This window comes from Triticum aestivum, chromosome 6B (genome assembly GCF_018294505.1).
Source record: "Triticum aestivum cultivar Chinese Spring chromosome 6B, IWGSC CS RefSeq v2.1, whole genome shotgun sequence".
Taxonomy (NCBI): Eukaryota; Viridiplantae; Streptophyta; class Magnoliopsida; order Poales; family Poaceae; genus Triticum; species Triticum aestivum.
In genome coordinates, this window is record NC_057810.1 from 654,303,198 (window position 1) to 654,321,570 (window position 18,373).

Consider the following 18,373-nt stretch of genomic DNA (forward strand, 5'->3'; position numbering starts at 1 on the left):
CCGCGGCCGCCATGCCCATTTGTTGCCTCACTAGGATGCGCAGAGGTTGAAGTAGCTGCCGGTGTACGTACCACCTGTCAGCGGGTGAACCAGCAGCGGCGTCGGGTCCTTTCCCTAATTCGAAGTCCCTTCTCAGGAGTCAGGATCGAAGGTATCGCATTGCGTTAATCGCCCATATTTCCATCATTGCCTATCCCCACTCCGCAGTCCGCACACATATATAAACTAGTAGAGTGCTCGTGCATTGCCACGGGCTCTTGAAATAGTTTACCAGAGTTACATGTTCAAATCCACACATACAAACAATATAACACAAACTGAAGTCCATTATTGCAATGTAACAAGCTGAGTGATGTTACAACTTAACATATATTACAAAAATATTAATATCTAGATGATGCACTTAAGAAATTCTTTCACAATATCAGGAAAGTTTCCTCTAGCTTCATTCCCGTGATGTTTTAGCAAGTATAATAAAAAATGCTTCCTCAATTCATACCCATCCCGCAGAAAAAATAAATGTAGTTACTATGAAAAATTCACGGAGAAGGTCTTAAAACATATTACTCACAATACTCACCGCGCAAACCGGCTTGACCAATTCTGTACCGTTCCACCAGAGCATAAAATGAAAAACAAAATAGCCAGACACATTCCTGGAAAACTTTCAATTAATATTATAAATAATATAATGATAACAAAAGTAAATATTCTTGTTTTGAATTCATTACATGTCTATACTCGTTGGAACACCGGCCGGAAATAAATGATGCCATTTAGATATATCAGAATTCCACCCAGGCAGCTTTATTTCGAGTGCTTCTTTGAAATCCCTTGAAAAACTTTTTAATTTCAGTGAATGCCTCAAGTTTTTATCCTCTGACGATTGTGATGATTGAATAGGGTCCATAATATATGGACGACGTGCCTCTTTGTCGATGATGTGCAGGATGTATCGGTCGATGGATGCATAGGGAAGATAAATGTACAAGTGGAGATACTAGAAACAAAAACAAACCATGATAACAATGGTCAAAATATTTTATTTACCTTATTGCAAGATGAGATATCGGTCTCCACCCCAGGCCAACTATCAAATAATGTTGCCAACGTCTGGATAGTTTCCTTCTCACAAAACTTCTAACCTCGTGTTGACTCTAGCAGCATGGACTAAGTAAAAGAAAAAAAATATTGTTTCAACATGTTGATACTAATGGCACCTAGAATGAAGAGTTACGGTAACTTACACAAAATCGTAGATCCATGTAGTGTATAGGAGGGTCTGTGAACAATACTCCCTCGTCACATGCGAGCATAAGCACGGCGGTGTTGAAGCAATCATTGTCCATGGGTTGTTCCATGTGAAGTATGCACTGAAGTTTCTTAAGACTTAAGCTCATTGGATCGGGTGTGGAGCTCCGGACCCATACCTTCCTATAATTTGGATGGTAAGAAGAACAATAATATACATCCGCATATTAAATATTGATACATGATACTTACTCCAAACATCCAACATCATTGATCGACATGAAGTTGCAGAGGCCGGCAAGTATTTCACATTGGTCCGTGGGAATGATACTGATTGGGGCGGGACGTTTCTCTTCGACCACGTCAGATGGATTATCCAGGACCTCAAGATCAGAATTAGCTAAAGTTTCTTCCTTGAGAGGTTGATGGTACATGGGACATCCTTTTAACTTATTAAGCTCTGAATCGAGCAAAATAATTGCTAATTTTTGTCGAAAATATTTCATATCCTCCTACAAAAAAATATGAAAATAATTTATAAGATATTTTGATAAAACATTATGAGATAATGTATAACACTGAAATACCTGCGTAAACTGGTATGACAGTCCATGTGGTGTCCAGTATTCTATATAATTTAGCATAAACAATCCACATGATACGCAATAATATTATAAAATAATGCTTTAGAATATCACACAGATGAATCTAAAAACAAACTATTGAAACAAATGCTTACCCATCGGTTTGTATTGCGTCCTAAATTTGCTCTACAACTGTCCATTTTGTAAGATTGAGGTCAGGCCACTTATGACCTTTGATAAACTCCGGACTATGCTCTACAAGTTTCAGCCATTTTTCGAGCCCTAATAACTTTTATATATATATATATATATATATATATATATATGAGGAATGTTAAGGATGAAGTCAAACAAAATAAATGCTAAGATGAGAAAATAAATAGATAGTTACCGTAGTAGCAAGGTCGTTGCGTTTGACATTCTCACCAAGTGAGTCCAATACTTGGATCTCTCGTTTTTTGGCGTTGGCAACTGCTAGATACCAATGGTAGCCCGGCATGTTAATCAGAATGAATAACTGTTGTAAATAAGATACAAGTCACGGTCACTATTAGATACAATTATTAACAAATCATTAAACATATGAACTAAATAAAAACAATCCATAATTATATGCATGGATTACGAGACAAAAACTAACCATATCTGTTCCATAATTTTCATCTGTTTGTATCTTATCCTTTTTCCTCCGGTAAGAAGCTCTCCTAAGAGCATTTCTATGATCTCTCTTGCGATCTTCCTCGGTTATATGATTTGTTTCTTCAAGTATATTCTCGTCGACATCTGGTGTCATTCAGGACATAGTTTAAATGCAGTTAGTAAAACACAATATAACCACAATGATGACATATTATTCACCAGTCGATTACCATGGAGATCATTGTCATTAACCAGACCAGATGTCTCCGTAGTTGTAGCAGTAAATGCTGATTCAGTGTGCGATAATGTTGTATAGGCGGAGCTAGTTGGGTTGTCTGGTTAAACATGGTTAATAAAACATACACAAAATTAAATGGTTAAGACATGACTTGAAGGTAATAAATATAATGGTTAGAACATTGTATTCTTACCTGATAAATTAAGGGCGCGGAGTTTATCTTCTTGGACACCCTGCTCTTTTTCCTCCGATAAGACGCTCTCCTGAGGGCGTTCCTATGATCTCTTTTGCGATCTTCTTCCGTTATTGCCGGATTCTCTTTGGTGACATTCAAGGCATCTGATTCAACATGATAGGTCAGTAATCTTTTATAATATACAAAGGGGACGCTGGGCCTACAAATTGATAAACAAAGAGTATTTGATGTACCCGAGATCACATGTCTAGGTTGAGGAACATTCGTGATATCACCTAGGGTACGACGTTGAACAATGTGACCATCGACTGGTTGTTTTTTCAAACCCTCTGACTTGCTAATGCGATAAGATGCCCGCCTCCACGCGTTGTTAAGTTCCCTCTGGTCTAGAAGTTTAATTAAAAATATGGTAGTTAGTGAATGAAAACAGCCACTGCATGTAGCCAGTTTATCCTAACAACTCATGTGGAAAACATTGTCACAATATATAAGATAACAGTTCCAAAACTTGGATGCCGCACATATTAGTCAGCATACTGCAGTTAAACAACTTACCAGATTTCGACAAGCAGGGCTGTTGAATCTCTTGCAATGACACATTGTCTAGGACCTTTTTCTTCTAATAAGTTGCACGCCTTTGTGTGTTGAGCTGTTCCTTAGTTATATGACTTATATCTATGGATCTGATGTCGCCAGCATCATGTCAAAAGTATAAAACACAAATCCCATAATGATTTGCTGCATCATGTCAATATGGATGCTAGATAAGCTAGCGTGGGAATACCTGTTAGCTTTGTCGCACCATCGATATCATCGTTTGAAGGTTCACTGCCTATAGATTACCAATATGCAAAAAATGAGGTATGTTGTACACGAAAGAGACTTCCCATAATTGTACTAATGGCATTTGAATTATGAATGAGTCAGTACCAGTACTATTGTGGCCATCTTCATTTGTGCCACAAATTTGAGTAAGATTACTGGAACCTAGAAACGAACCATCATGATGGTCTTTAATCCGTCTAGGACTTGATCCATCTGTATAGTTGTAACCAGTATGAAAAGGAAATCAATGTTATATAGGCGACAATATACGCAGCTAATAATCTTGGCATATGAAATGCGGCTGAGTGAGTACCATTTTCATTTTCGCAATAATCCAAATTCAGTATACTCGGAGCCGTAATCAAAGCCTCATTATGCTGTCCATCCGGAAACGACATTGTTCCACCTGTAGGGTTGTAACGAGGATGAATACAAGGCAAATGATATAAACGTCGTATGTCCATGGCAACATTATCAACAACATTCACACAAGCATTATACCTGAACCCATAGCCGAGTATTCCCCAACATTTTTAGCTACGGGTATGACGCTTGCATTGTTATCTTCTACTATTATAGAGCTTGTAAGGCCTGCAAAGCATAAAGCATTAATCATGTGAATATCAGGAATGCACAAAACGAATGTGTAGAACATTATAAACATGCCCGTAGTGTGATCTTCAGCAGTTATCACGCTTTTAGGGCCTGCAAAACATGATCATATAATATTGCGAATGCACGTTCATGCATTGAACACAGGTGTAGCACTTTCTGATAGAAATGCATTATACCCGTAGTAACGTCCTCTTCTGGTTGCTGATCAACTGCCTTGCTTCTTGAATTACCCATACTCACCTATGTAAGAACACATAACTGACATTAAATGACCTTTGCATGAAGTGAAGTAAGGAAATGGCACAAAATCTGGTAGATGTTCTATAATATCAATATTCTGTGGTCCATATACATGCATCATTTGGTCATACTGTTGCATTTTCACGAAGTAAACCCTTTTCATGCTATTATGCAGTAAAAAATGCAAGCTTCTAATGAATCTTCATGCTACAGTATTAATACATGATGTGATTTAAACGCAGCACTGGATTACACGCACAGCCGCACAACCATGAGGGTGCTCCAAGCACGACATCATCACTTAGGGATTGGATATATATAGCATCCCAACGATCAACCCAATGATCATCAGTGCTTGCTGGCGCGGCGAAAGAGCCGGATCATGTGAAGGGTACCCAATATAGCATCCCAATGATCGGCAGTATAAGCCACTTGCACCTACTATAGTACTACTCCTGGTCCCTTCATGCATACGGTTTTGCATACGGTTTTCAGCTCGTCCATATTCAAGTTTCAGCTGATCAAAAAAGTAGATTATAGTATAGGTTACAAGTTCAGACTGCACCAACCTTGACTATTGCAACAATCTGATGCTCACCTAAGTCATATTTCCTGTTGGCATACAAACCTTGACTATTGCATGGAACCTATTAGATTCAAGTGTCATAACTACCTTTTGTTTGTGTAACTTTTTTGCATGTGATCCTGTTGTGAGCTGCAAATTCGAGATCTTCTGAATCGTGAATTGCAAACTCAATATCCTTGGCAGATGTTGCTACTGATGACACTGTCTCCAAGGGCCGTCACCATAGGCAAGTAAATTGGGTGTCAGTTTGCCATAGAAAAATCCAGTATGCTATTTTCTGTATTTTCCAAAAATTGACAATTATAGGAAGCTTAGAAGTCGTGTGTCATGCTTTGGAAATAAAACTTACAGGCCGCATAGTTCAGAATCTTACTGAACTTTGCGTGTCATGTATTTATAATATAATTTGTTTCTCAAGTTTTAGTTGTTAAACTTTTTCTCTAAAACTGCAGAGTTCCAGTTCTGAATACTCAAATTTGCAATGCATGTGTTTATTACTTCAGAAACATGTTAATCTTAAAAAAACACAAATTTGAGAAATATCAAATGGAAGTTCACAACTAATAGAAAAGGTTAGGTCTTACATTCAAGATGGTAGGGATTTCAAAAGTTTTAGCTCCATCTTTTTTTATTACACCATATGTCAAGTCAGTAAATTGAGTTATACAAACTTTGACTATTGCATGGAACCTATTAGATTCAAGTGTCATAACTACCTTTTGTTTGTGTAATTTTTTTGCATGTGATCCTGTTGTGAGCTACAAATTCTAGATCTTCTGAACCTAGAATTGCAAACTCAATATCCTTGGCAGATGTTGCTACTGATGACACCGTCTCCAAGGGCCGTCACCACAGGCAAGTAAATTGGGTGCCAGTTTGCCATAGAAAAATCCAGTATGCTATTTTCTGTATTTTCCAAAAATTGACAATTATAGGAAGCTTAGAAGTCGTGTGTCATGCTTTGGAAATAAAACTTACAGGCCGCATAGTTCAGAATCTTACTGAACTGTCCGTGTCATGTATTTATAATATAATTTGTTTCTCAAGCTTTAGTTGTTAAACCTTTTCTCTAAAACTGCAGAGTTCCAGTTCTGAATACTCAAATTTGCAATGCATGTGTTTTTTACTTGAGAAACATGTTAATCTTAAAAAAACACAAATTTGAGAATGTCAAATGGAAGTTCACAACTAATAGAAAAGTTTAGCTCTTACATTCAAAATGGTAGGGATTTCAAAAGTTTTAGCTCCATCTTTTGTTATTACACCATATGTCAAGTCAGTAAATTGAGTTATACAAACCTTGACTATTGCATGGAACGTATTAGATTCAAGTGTCATAACTACCTTTTGTTTGTGTAATTTTTTTGCATGTGATCCTGTTGTGAGCTGCAAATTCGAGATCTTCTGAACCTGGAATTGCAAACTCAATATCCTTGGCAGATGCTGCTACTGATGACACCGTCTCGAAGGGCCGTCACCACAGGCAAACTCCTAGAGCCTAAGTCACCCTTACAAATTCAATACATGCAAGTAAATTGGGTGTCAGTGATATGCAGATGGAATTTGCAATAATCTAGTTCATACCTCTTGATCGTCAACTGTTGCCACTTGATGATTCTACTGACACCGGCAAAGAGATGGCTCACCACCTGCAAACATTCACATACAAAGAGTAATGAATTAGGGGCTGACAAAATGACACAAACAGGTTTGGCATCAACATTAGCGCGCGGTTCTCAATTCCAGGTTCTGAATTTACTTCTTCAGAGACATTGAATGGTGACGGAACCTGTATTTTTCAATTCCAGGTTCTGAAACTACCTGGCGAGGAGTGGGCAGGAGTCCACAATGTCAGTTTTTGCACAGTATGACCACGCTAACAAAACTGGTCCAGATTTATCAGGGTTAGCAATAATAATTGTAAGGATTAAAAAACAGAGGGATTTTTAAGGATTTGCCCGGATCTGTAAGGTTTCTAAATTTTTTAAAATTAACCTGTGAGGGTCCGTATGATCCATACCGGATCTGCCGCAGATCGGCGGTCCAGATAGCGCCCACTCAACTGGATCGGCCGTAGATCCGATGATCAGCGGCGGATCATACGGGCTCTTCGAGTCTTTGCACTCGGATGGCGGCGACGAAAGGATTGACCGGCGGTGAGGCCGACCAAGGGTTTGCGCGGCGGTGACGGCGGTAACGGCTGCTGGGTGTACCTAGGGAGCGAAAGAGATGCGCGGCCTGTAGAGAGGGACGATAGGGACGACTGACGGAGACAGGCAAGTGCATCGAGGGCAGGACGTGTCGGATGCCGAGGGGTTTTGTTTCGGATGCGAGGGGTTTTATTTCGTAGGTTAACCGTGGTAGATTTTTTTACATCGTGTTTCTACCGCTGAACCGTCTCGGTTCACAGTGGGCGTTGTTGTAACATCCCCCTTTTTTTAGCGATCGGGAGGGAGGAAGCGGGGGATCGGTGGGCAGCCGGGGGTGGGAAGAAGTACCAAAAATAACCGGTGGAGGGGGGACGAAATTTGACCGGCGGAGACTACCAACTGCTGCATTAGGAGTAGAGATATCAATTTGTTTCTACTAATTTTTGTGCCAAGTTCAACTCGTAGGTGTTCATGTTACGGTGAGTATTGTGTTGGCTGTCAAACTGTTCTTTCCAGTACTGTTCATCACTAAACCATCAGCAAAACTAGATGTATTTCGTATTTAGTTCTCCTAATCCTAAACTTGGATAGCTATCGTTCATGCAATTGTAATTATTTAATATTTTCAAATTTCTATATATGCTTCCTATTCAAATGAAACAATTGTGATAGCAAACTTTCCATGCTTCTTACATATTCCTATTCCGTGAATACGCTTCTATAGTTCAACCAAATTCTGTGAATTTTGTGGAACACATGTGACGTTTTGAGTTCTTCTCGCTGTCGCCGTCCATCCACGGAGGCCACAGCCTCAAGTTGTATGTGTGACATTTACGGCGATGTGGAAGACATAAAGGAGCGGGGTCATGCCATATTGCCATGCCTTGGGTGGAGATCACTGGTGGGTAAGAATTACAAGCCAATGATGATATTATTCACAGAAGCAACATTGCGTTGTCATCGAGCCCTAGTTCAAGAAAATTTTAATTTCTTTTGGAAGCAAATTCTGTTTTCCTTGGAGGCAAACTGTAATATATTTGTAAGCAATGCTTGATTAATGTAAAAAAAATTGTTTTGCTAGAAGCAATTCAATGTTATACAAAGAAAAGAAAAAACCAGTCTTTTGAAGCATATGTGTATGTGTAGCCAAAATATCATTATATTGTACATATTTATTTTACTATATCGAAGCAATCTCCTGCTGACATGGAAGCAATTTCTCCGCACAAGATTGTCAGTCAGATCGACGACTAACATCAATGGTGTAAACGCTCAAGGGGCAACGACGACAATAACATCTCCGCCCCCCCCCCCCCCCCCCCCCCCCCCCCCCCCCCCCCCCCCAAAAAAAACCACGTCAAAAACATTCCATGAGCCCTTCAGATGGAAGAAAGAATTTAGATGGATAGAAGCATATTCCTGTTCATTTAGAAATCATTTCGGCCCAATTCTAATGTAATTAGTAAAATGATTTTTTTTTACTGTTTGATGAAAGCAAACTGTAGTTCTGTTGGAAGCAACATTAGTTGGCATGAAAACAGAAAGCAGTGCTAGTTCGTTACCACGAAAATATTGGCCAGACTGTTCAGAATATTTTCCAGTTGTAATAGAAGCATACTGTGTCTAGTTTGCAAAAACAAATTATGCTTCGGTGGAAGCAAATAATTTTTTCTTTTTGAGGATGGTGGAAGCAAATTGTTGCTGTACTTCAGTCTACGTTAGATTGAAGCAAATATCAACTGCACTTGAAGCAAAATGCAATACAATTGTGCACAATGAAATTATTATATGGAAGCACGATGTGAAAACAAAAGAGGTTTTCTTGATATAAATCGTTATCTACTTGATTTGTTTCCTCAAATGTCAAGTGCAGGCTGTAAATTTCCTTAAATAAATTGTACTATTAATCAGGGAAGAAGCAAATGCAGCAACTACCGAAACTAGGACCTAGCAGATCAGGCGTGATTTAAGGAAGCAATTACTGGGAAACGAATAATAATAAATGAGAATCCCACGTATTCAGTTTGTTAGATCTATGAGCTAATCTCGCTCAGGTTCCAGGTGGCGTATCAGACGTCCATCTTGCTTCTATCCTACGGCCTAGGACTAGTGTGATAAAATGCAAATTAATAGTAGTAGTCTGATGCCTAGTGGTGCCCGCAGGGTGAAAGCGTGGCTACATATACACCGTCTCCATGGAGCTCTTTTTTTTCGAACCATGCAGGAGAGCTGCATGTAGTCTCCATCGAGCTCCTCGGAATGATCATGAATCCTACCATCATAGAACTTGTGGACTTGTATTCGTCGTCTGAGGATCCTATATATAGTACACAGAGAGTGGGCGAGGACAATACACACACACACACACCTAACTTGGTCCAAATCCTACGCTCTAGGAATGACTCCATAAGTGCCATGCATGGGTAAGGTCATGAGGAAGAGTGATCCTTTCCTCAAGAATTTGTTAAGAGCATAACATTCTTGGATGGAGTACTAGAAGAAGGACAATAACTCAAATGCAATGGTGTATCATATCATCTAGCCTGATCATAGTGATACATTGCCGTGCCGGTCCATCTTGGGAGAATAATGACACAAAATAGAGATATCTCTACTCCTAATGGAGCAGTTAGTGAATAGTCCGCACGGTTTATTTTCGCTGGTTTATTTTCGTCATCCCCCCACCACCGATTTTTTTTCGTCATCATCCCATCTCTACCAAAAAACCTTTGCGAACAAAACCCTCGAGCCCCGAGCAGATCGATCTCCCCCGCCGACCAGACCTTCGCATGCCCGATCTCACGCCCGATCCACCCCTACTCCCCCTCCCCGGCCGATCCATCCCGGTGTCGTGGCCGATCCACCCCTACGCCCCCTCCGCGGCCAATCCATCCCGGTGCCGCGGCCGATCCAAACCTTCGCCGTCGCTATTGCAGGAGGCGGCTAACTGCTGTCGGATCGGGCGAGGTGTCGTGGCCGCGATCCCGATTAAGATACGCCAGCGATCACGACCCCGATCCGACGGCGACCCCCTTCTGGACACGCACAGGGTCTCAACAGGCGCTGCTCCCCTTTCAGTAGTAAGTAATGCAAGTTCATACACAATAGTTAATACACAAGGTCATACAGAAAATCATATAAGGAGGCGGCGACTTGAAGGACGTGGACTGGGAGACTAGGCCGCGGTCCCGTCTACGTGACGCCGGCGAAGACGAGACGCCCAGGATCGCACGGCGATCCGCTTCTGGACGCGCCCAGAATCCAACTTCGCGCCCAGAATCCCGGGATTGCAAGTTTATACTCAATAATCGCTCACTACCTGTGTTGAAAACATACATACATAATCTCAATTTCATACTCAGAATAGGGATCCAACAGAATCTATAATGACTATCTTTGCTGTAGCATGATAGGCCAAACAGACGTTCTGAAACTGCATATTTGAGTTGGTTGCTTCTACTTTGTGTTGGTCAATGTCGGCAATCTTAGTGTACATATACATTAAGCACACGTCTTCCTTTCCTGGAGCATGGTATGCCAGACACCATTTCTGAAATCTGCAACATAATCGCTTAGGACCTGTTTACACAAGTTGCTGTACATTTTTATGACCCATTCCAGCAAGATCCGGTTACTGTACATGTTTGCATAACTTAGAGTGTTGCTTTTACTTACTTTGATTGCTGGGTGTGTTGCTTGTTCTTCTAACTTTGCACGGGCCAAGAAGCAGCCTTTCCAATAAGCATACTCCATTACATCCAACAATTTAGGGGCTGGAAGTACTATTCCCTCAGAACATGACTGGTTACGGAAAACCTCCCAATAAGGAGACCAGGACTGTTGTATACCTGCTACAACGGAAGTAAACATAACAAAATAAGATCATGAAGATGGGAGACAACTTCAGTTCACAAGCTATTGTTAATATTACTAGATCATTGATGGTGCGCGTTGCCGCGCCCATCTATTTTGACAATAAAATGGTATGTATTTATATATTTTTATATATGTGTGTGGTTGGGGGGGGGGGGCATTTGGACAGTTTACTCATAGCTCATAGAACAAAATGAATTTTAATTAAACCAAGCTACAGAACATGAATATTAAATTTGAATAAACTCCCATAATTGGGTAGTAAAAAAATAAAAAATAATTAAATAAATAAAAAGAGACACATGTGATGCGCTCAGGTAAACATTCTTTTAACTTTACATTTTGTTTCTGTCACAACATTACGAAAAGGTATAAGAACTGAAAAAAAGGTACCCTTTACGAAGGGAGTAGTCCACAGATTATGTCTATCTAATAGCATAATGATGGCAACCTCTATATAGCTACAATTGATATTAGATGCAGTAGCATGAATAGCTGGAGCTCAGGGAAAGGCAAGCATGATCAATACGCCCAAAAAAATTCCCATTATCTTTGTCATATGAGCAAAAACAATCTAGTTTTCAGACTTTATTGCATCTGATTCTGCTGCAAATGAATGCCACAAGAAGTAACACATCACTGTATGACCAATTATCAAGCACGGATGCCTTGCATAGCCATATCCTCATCAGAATAGCATGAATAAATAAACACAGTGTGATGGAAGTATATTAAATTGACAAAAATACCACTTTTATAAAATATATCCAAGTGCCTTGTTGTAATTGATCCCAGATAACCCAGAGTACATGGATAATATACATGTGTAAGCGATCACGGAGCTTTGGCAGCCAAGAAATATTTCAGTGCTCTGCAATCAGCTCCTTTCTCCCTCTTTGCCGAAACAGTACGTGAGAAATTTTGGAATATATATTCAAGAAACAGAATACATTATAAAATAAGACAATCTACAATAATAATCTGAGACTATACGTCTTGCTATACAAGACTACAGTTTCAGATTTCCTAGTTCGAAACCATTTTTTCACTTATGAAGTACATATTGCAAATGTGTGATTCTTTCTTGGATCAATCTCCTAAAAAATACGATCTCCTAAAAAAATACGAATACAAGGTTGAGAATGATCATCAAGTTATTACTCTAATCTGCAAGACAAATAACAAGTGAGGCATCACTCAGTAGAAATCTGATGTGTTATTTCATATAGACCACCAGTTTAATTTTTAGGTTTAAGTTTTCCAAGTGAAGAAAGTATACACTGAAATTGATGAGCAATTAAATAGTACAATCAAACCTTCTTTTCGACACTACTCTATTTCTAGCTATAGGGTTTGACATGGATGAACTTGATTGGACGATGGTAAGAGTAGTAAAAGGAAGCTATAAACCATATCAAGAGCAATTATACAGTCCAAAATGGTCATCATCAACGTGCAAAAAATAGGGGATTTTAAAAAAATGGAGCTCAAATTTGAGAAGGACTTTCAGTTGTCGCCCAGTCCCTACCACCGGAAGAGGTACAGGACCAGCTAACCCCACATATGGATGCAACGGTCAACGGCAAGACCGCCCAGACACACAGTTACTTCAACAGAACCATCTCACATCTGAAGCTCGTCATCTCCAACAGTAGAATGCCAAGATGTCTGACTGCCTACTTGGGCTTGGAGTCACTGTGAGTGCCTAATTTTTATGTATCTAGCTTAATTCACTTTTTTTAAGGTTCTAGCTCCCAACTAAGCAATCTAATGCAGAATGTTGATTAGTATGTTGCTCATAGGATTTTTCACATCTAATAAATCTTCTATGTTTTCATGTTAGATTCAGATGAACCAGATTTTTACATAATGCTAATTTTTGGGATGCAAGGCACACGGAGCACCTTTGCCTTGCCATGGTGCTCAAGAACTGCTGATGGTGCTCCAATCTGCAACACCTCACTACCACCCTGTGGAAAAAATGCCTCTACTCCTCTACCTAGAACGGATCTTCTTAATTAAAATTCTCTTAGAGAAATATTCACTGGAGGGGATGGGGATCAATATAACACAACTTGATTCAGATCCAAAAGAAGAGGTGGACGAACTACACGTGTTGAATTAGCTGATGAAAAGATGAGATGAAGGAGTAGTACCTGTTGGGCGGAAGCACAACGTCCATCTGGACGATTACTCACCTAGGGACACCGGTTCCACCAGCGGATCTGCCGCTAAGTTGAAGGTCAGGATAGGGGACACGCTCGTTACCATGGCGCTGGTCCAGGTCGCTAGGAAGTGCAAAGGAAAAAAGTTCAAACCCTTGAATTTTGTGCACTGAAAATTAATATGCATCCATACAACAGGGAGTTAAAGTTCAAAACTGATTGAAAAAGACATAAGCAAAAATTGTGTAGTTGAACAGTTTCTGAAATCTGTAGCAGTTAATTCTTTCAGCCATATGAAAATACCTGTTAGTAGGAAGGAAAGTAGTGTTAGACTATATCCGCCATAGATTAAAAAAGAGACGTGCTTAGTTGAAGCATCAGCCTAATATTGAAAGACCCTTTTCATCTAGATAAACCTGCAACTGCAAGTATACATCTGACCAAAATGAATTCAGAAGATTCTGGAAGAAAAAAGATCTACGAAGCAACTTTGTGGAGATGAGATTCATTCATTAACACAGTATTCCCAGAACTGTACTGCCTGCAAGTATATATCGGCCTATTTATCCATCTCTCATGAAAAAAATTTCATTTTGCTGAATTAACAAATCCCTTAACAATGTCACAACACGAACAAAGTACAGATGTATTCCGGCAAACGCACTTCACTTTCATCCATCCTACAGTCAGCAGAAAAATATAATTCCAAGTGAAACTCACATCGGGAGGAGGCATGCCGATCTTAGGCACCCGACGCTGGACGACGGGGCTGGTGTCGGTGGATCTCAGGACCGGTAGAAGGAGAGGCCCAGCCTGGCCGCTGCGGCCGACGGCGGTGAGTTGGGCTCTGACCTGAAGGGGGCGCCTGTGGTGCGCGAGCGGCGTGCCGCCACCCGGGGTGGATGGACGGATGAGGGCATGGAGGAAGAAGTCGACAAGGATACGAGTGATGGTAGGTGCCCCCGGTTAATCCCAGCGCATGCCTGCAACTCCGGTCGATTGAATCGCGCGCCTCACATTGCCTTGGCTCGATGCATCGATGCCTCTCCTCCTCTGTATCTGCATCGCCTTTGGGAGTACTACCACTGACCATAGGAAACGATTGCGACATTACCAGACATGAATAAGCCATGATTGCGAGCTTCAAGTGAGAGCAAAGCCGTTTCCAGCAGACGAGGCGTCTGCCCTTATCGCTCACGCCCCCACCTTCTTCAGCCGCATCGTGCGCCTCCTCGCTTCAGCTCCGGACTACATCGGCTGGACCCGGATCTTGCTCCTCCGGTCGATCCAGCGCACACATGTACTTGCCTCGATCCCATCCCGCACCTCAGGTTGACCGAATCGACTGAACCGGCCGCTCGTCTCTGCCACTCAAATCCGGACTGGATGGATTGGCTCCTCTCCCCTCCTCGAATCGATGGATTCGACGCGGTCACTCCCGCTGCGGTCGCTCTCGTCGCGCCTCGAATCGGGAGTCGATGGATTGGAGGACGCGCTCGCAAGCCCAGCAGTGGAAGTCTTTTGCGCTCGAATGGGCCTGCCGGCTGTCAGGTGGCCCAGTGCACCAGAGGCCTTCGTTTCGGCCTGTGGAGCAGCAGCCCACAAGACAACTGGGCCAAATTAAACAAAGTGCGGCACAGAATGTGTCACAGACGAGATCTAACGGCCAGAAATTCTTAAATCGTGAAAACGGACAGCCGAGAACCCAAATCGTTGTGAGGGCAGGGATTAGGTGCGGTTATACTGTCCTTAATGAAAACGTTGCTTGTAGGTACGTATGGGGAATCCACAAAGCAAATCGTCAGGTGTACCTAAAGGTAAATGTTGGACTATAAAACTTGCTATACATGTCAAGCTATATCCCGATTGTGATTTCCTGTAATGATGTTGTTGCAGATAATTTTGATGCGACAAATGATGGTGAGAACTACCTGAGTACCCCATTTATGACAGTTGGACTGTCAATTTACCATGATTTAATACTATTTATTTATCGATTTGATCTTGCTTACTGGTATGAGGGACACTCAGATGGGATGACACTTGAACTGACTGGAAAACCGGTTGTGCCGCATAATGAACTTGTGAGTATTGAAGATGTGGCATATTAGATGGATGGGACGAACGTTGTTGATAAACACCCTATTAGTCCAGGTATGAGGCTGTGCGAAGAGAGTACTTGTAATTTTTTTCTCTTAAGTTTGTGACTTCAATCTCAGTTACTATTATGATCCATGCTTTAGGCCAGTCCATACCTGAACAGACCACAGACCCGGTTGTTCCACAACCCACTGATGGTGATATCACATTTGTTCAGCGGCCTTCCGATCTGAACTCAGGTGAGCATGAAACATATTGAATAATCGACACTCTTCGGATAGCACTAAACTGACTCGGTTATTTAAACATCAAACAGGAACCCCGGCAAACTCATCTGCTTTTGTGCCTCTCAGATGTCGCACACACGAGTGTGCCACAGGCGTAGCACAAAATGTAAACGGTATTACCTGTTTCGTCTTTCGTTGCGAACCGTATCATGCTTATAGAGGTTGTGTTGCAGATGTTCATGAACATACTAAGGACAATATCATTTTGCTTATGTTTTGTTCCAGATGTTCTAGATGTGTATCCTATAGATGGAGGAAGACACCTGGACATTATGACAACTGCTCCAGTTTTATCCCAAACCGTTTCAACATCCGAGCACATGACTACAGGATCTTTCGTGAATGTCTCCAAGCAATTTAAAAAAGGTATAGTATCTAATGAAAAAAGGGAGCAGATAAACGCCAAGAGGCAAGCTACTTATCGGTGGAAAAAAGAGGAGGAAGCAGAAAATCACGAGCATGAAAGTCAAACTTTCCTTTCAATGACTGGTATGATTGTTTGATTTTAAATCAAAACAATGTGCATTCCTGCTTTGACTACCCTCACAACTTGCTGCATCTATAACTAGATCGTCAATTTACCATGATTTAGTACTATTTATTCTCCTAATATATCTCGCTTACTTGTGTAAGTGCATCTAGTGCCACCCCTAGTTGGTTTTGGAGTATTGACGACAAAGTTGGTTGAGGGACTAATGCGTTTGTGAGAATTGCAGGATAACGCAGGTAGTGTCCCTCATTGATTCGGTTTACCTACCGGAGATGACCCCTAAAAATGTATGAAGACATTGACGACAATGGTGGTATGTGAAAATATTCACATTGAAGACTATGACATGAGAAGACAATGAGTGAAGACTATGGAGCGCGAAGACTGTGTTGTTTCGTTGTTTCCTTCTCTTCTTTGTTGAGTCACAGGAACCACCGTACTGTTAAGTGGGGTCCAAGTGAACAAAGTCAGAATGACTGAAGTGATGCTCAACCCAAATCCTATGTCTTCGAGCGAAGACAATGAGAGAAAATCTTATCCAGAGCTAGATGAGTCAGCTTTGCTTGTAGCCCAAGTAAAGTTGCCATGTGTGTTTGAAATCTGACCGTTGGAACACGTGTCAGTTCCTTAGTGACCCAGGGTCATTTCGAACATATCAGGTCGGGTTGCCTTGTGGCTATAAATAGCCCACCCCCTACACCATAAATTGGTGGCTGCTCAGAGTTAGTTTACGGCTTTTATCGTTTGAGAGCAACCCACCTCGAAGCCTTTGAGAGAGAGAGAAATCCTTGCGAGGACAAAGCCCAAACACCCAGAGCTAAAGAGTGTTAGGCATCACTGAAGTCTTTCTGTCTGTGTGACCTGAAGACTTATTACACTTGAGGACTGTGTATCCTCCAGCCGGTTAGGCGTCCCGTTCTGAGCATCCAAGAGTCATTGTGGATCGCTGGTGAACGAAGTCTGTGAAGGTTCGGAAGTCTACCTTGAAGACTTACCAGAGTGATTGGGCGAGGACTGTGTGTCCTTAGCTCAAGGGGAATAAGGTGAAGACGCGGTCTTCTGAGTTGAATCTCAGCCTCCCTAACCAGATGTACAATTGTCACAGCAACTGGAACTGGTCCAACAAATCCTGTGTCTTCAACAAGTGACTGGTTCTATCCTCTAACTCCCCTTACCTTAAGTTTGTCTTCGTGAAGTCATTGCCTGTTTGTCATACCTGTTTGACTTCATTGCTTGACTGCTATCGTTGATTAGCTTCATACTATCTTCCATCCTGATCCTTACTACCAAGCTGCTATTTGTCGTCGTACTCTCACATTATTGCATACTTGACTATGGCTTGCTTGTTGTAGTTTATCTTCCGCTGCATATCAATTAGGTCATTTCTATTGTTTGTCTTCGAAACTTCCACGTTTTGAAGACTTTGATAAAAATCGCCTATTCACCCCCCTCTAGTCGATAACTAGCACTTTCAATTGGTATCAGAGCAAGGTACTCCCTTGTTCTGTGTGATTCGGTTTAACCACCTGGAGTTTAGCTATGTCGACTGCAGGGATAATCAAAGTCTCTGCTGCTTGTCCCGTGTTCGATGGAACTGAATATCCCTACTGGAAGAATAAGATGCGCATGCATCTTCAAGCCATTGATGTCGACCTCTGGTATGTCGTCAAGAACGGCATTCCCAAAACTGGTGAAGGTGTCACCCCAACTAATGTCAAGAAGTTCATTCAACTGGACTCCACTGCAAAGATAATCATTTGTGGTCATTTGACCAAAGGACAGTATGGACATGTGAGTGCTCTGGAAACGTCAAAGCTAGTCTGGGATTGGCTATCCAAGGTCAACGAAGGCGTCTCTACATAGAGAGATCAAAGGATCAGTGTTCTTCGCAACCTCTTCAACCGCTTCAAGAGAAACGACAATGAAAATGTCCAGCTCACGTTTGATCGCCTCACCGACATCACAAATGAGCTTCAGGCTCTCGGCGCCACTCAGATTACCAAGCATGAAATCGTCAAGACACTACTGAGATCTCTTGATAGCTCCTTTGACACCCTTGCCCTCATGATACAAGAACGCCCTGACTTCAAGACACTCGATCTGTTTGATATACTTGAGAGGCTCAACACACATG

At 41.4% G+C, this 18,373-nt stretch overlaps 2 long non-coding RNA genes across 3 annotated transcripts; both read right to left on the bottom strand.

Moving 5' to 3' along the window:
- Nucleotides 1–582: 582 nt before the first annotated feature.
- On the bottom strand, nucleotides 583–1,428 carry LOC123134716 (uncharacterized). The gene is made up of 3 exons (XR_006465709.1): nucleotides 1,248–1,428; nucleotides 732–1,170; nucleotides 583–656 (listed from the first exon to the last, which is right to left on the bottom strand). It is a non-coding gene; the product is annotated as an uncharacterized lncRNA (long non-coding RNA).
- An 8,912-nt stretch (nucleotides 1,429–10,340) lies between these two features.
- On the bottom strand, nucleotides 10,341–14,835 carry LOC123138539 (uncharacterized). Of its 2 annotated transcripts, none has more exons than XR_006469233.1 (3): nucleotides 14,083–14,829; nucleotides 11,000–13,784; nucleotides 10,341–10,881 (listed from the first exon to the last, which is right to left on the bottom strand). It is a non-coding gene; the product is annotated as an uncharacterized lncRNA (long non-coding RNA). The 2 variants fall into 2 exon arrangements; XR_006469234.1 differs by having other exon boundaries at nucleotides 10,342–10,881; nucleotides 11,000–14,447; nucleotides 14,569–14,835.
- Between the last annotated feature and the right edge of the window lie 3,538 nt (nucleotides 14,836–18,373).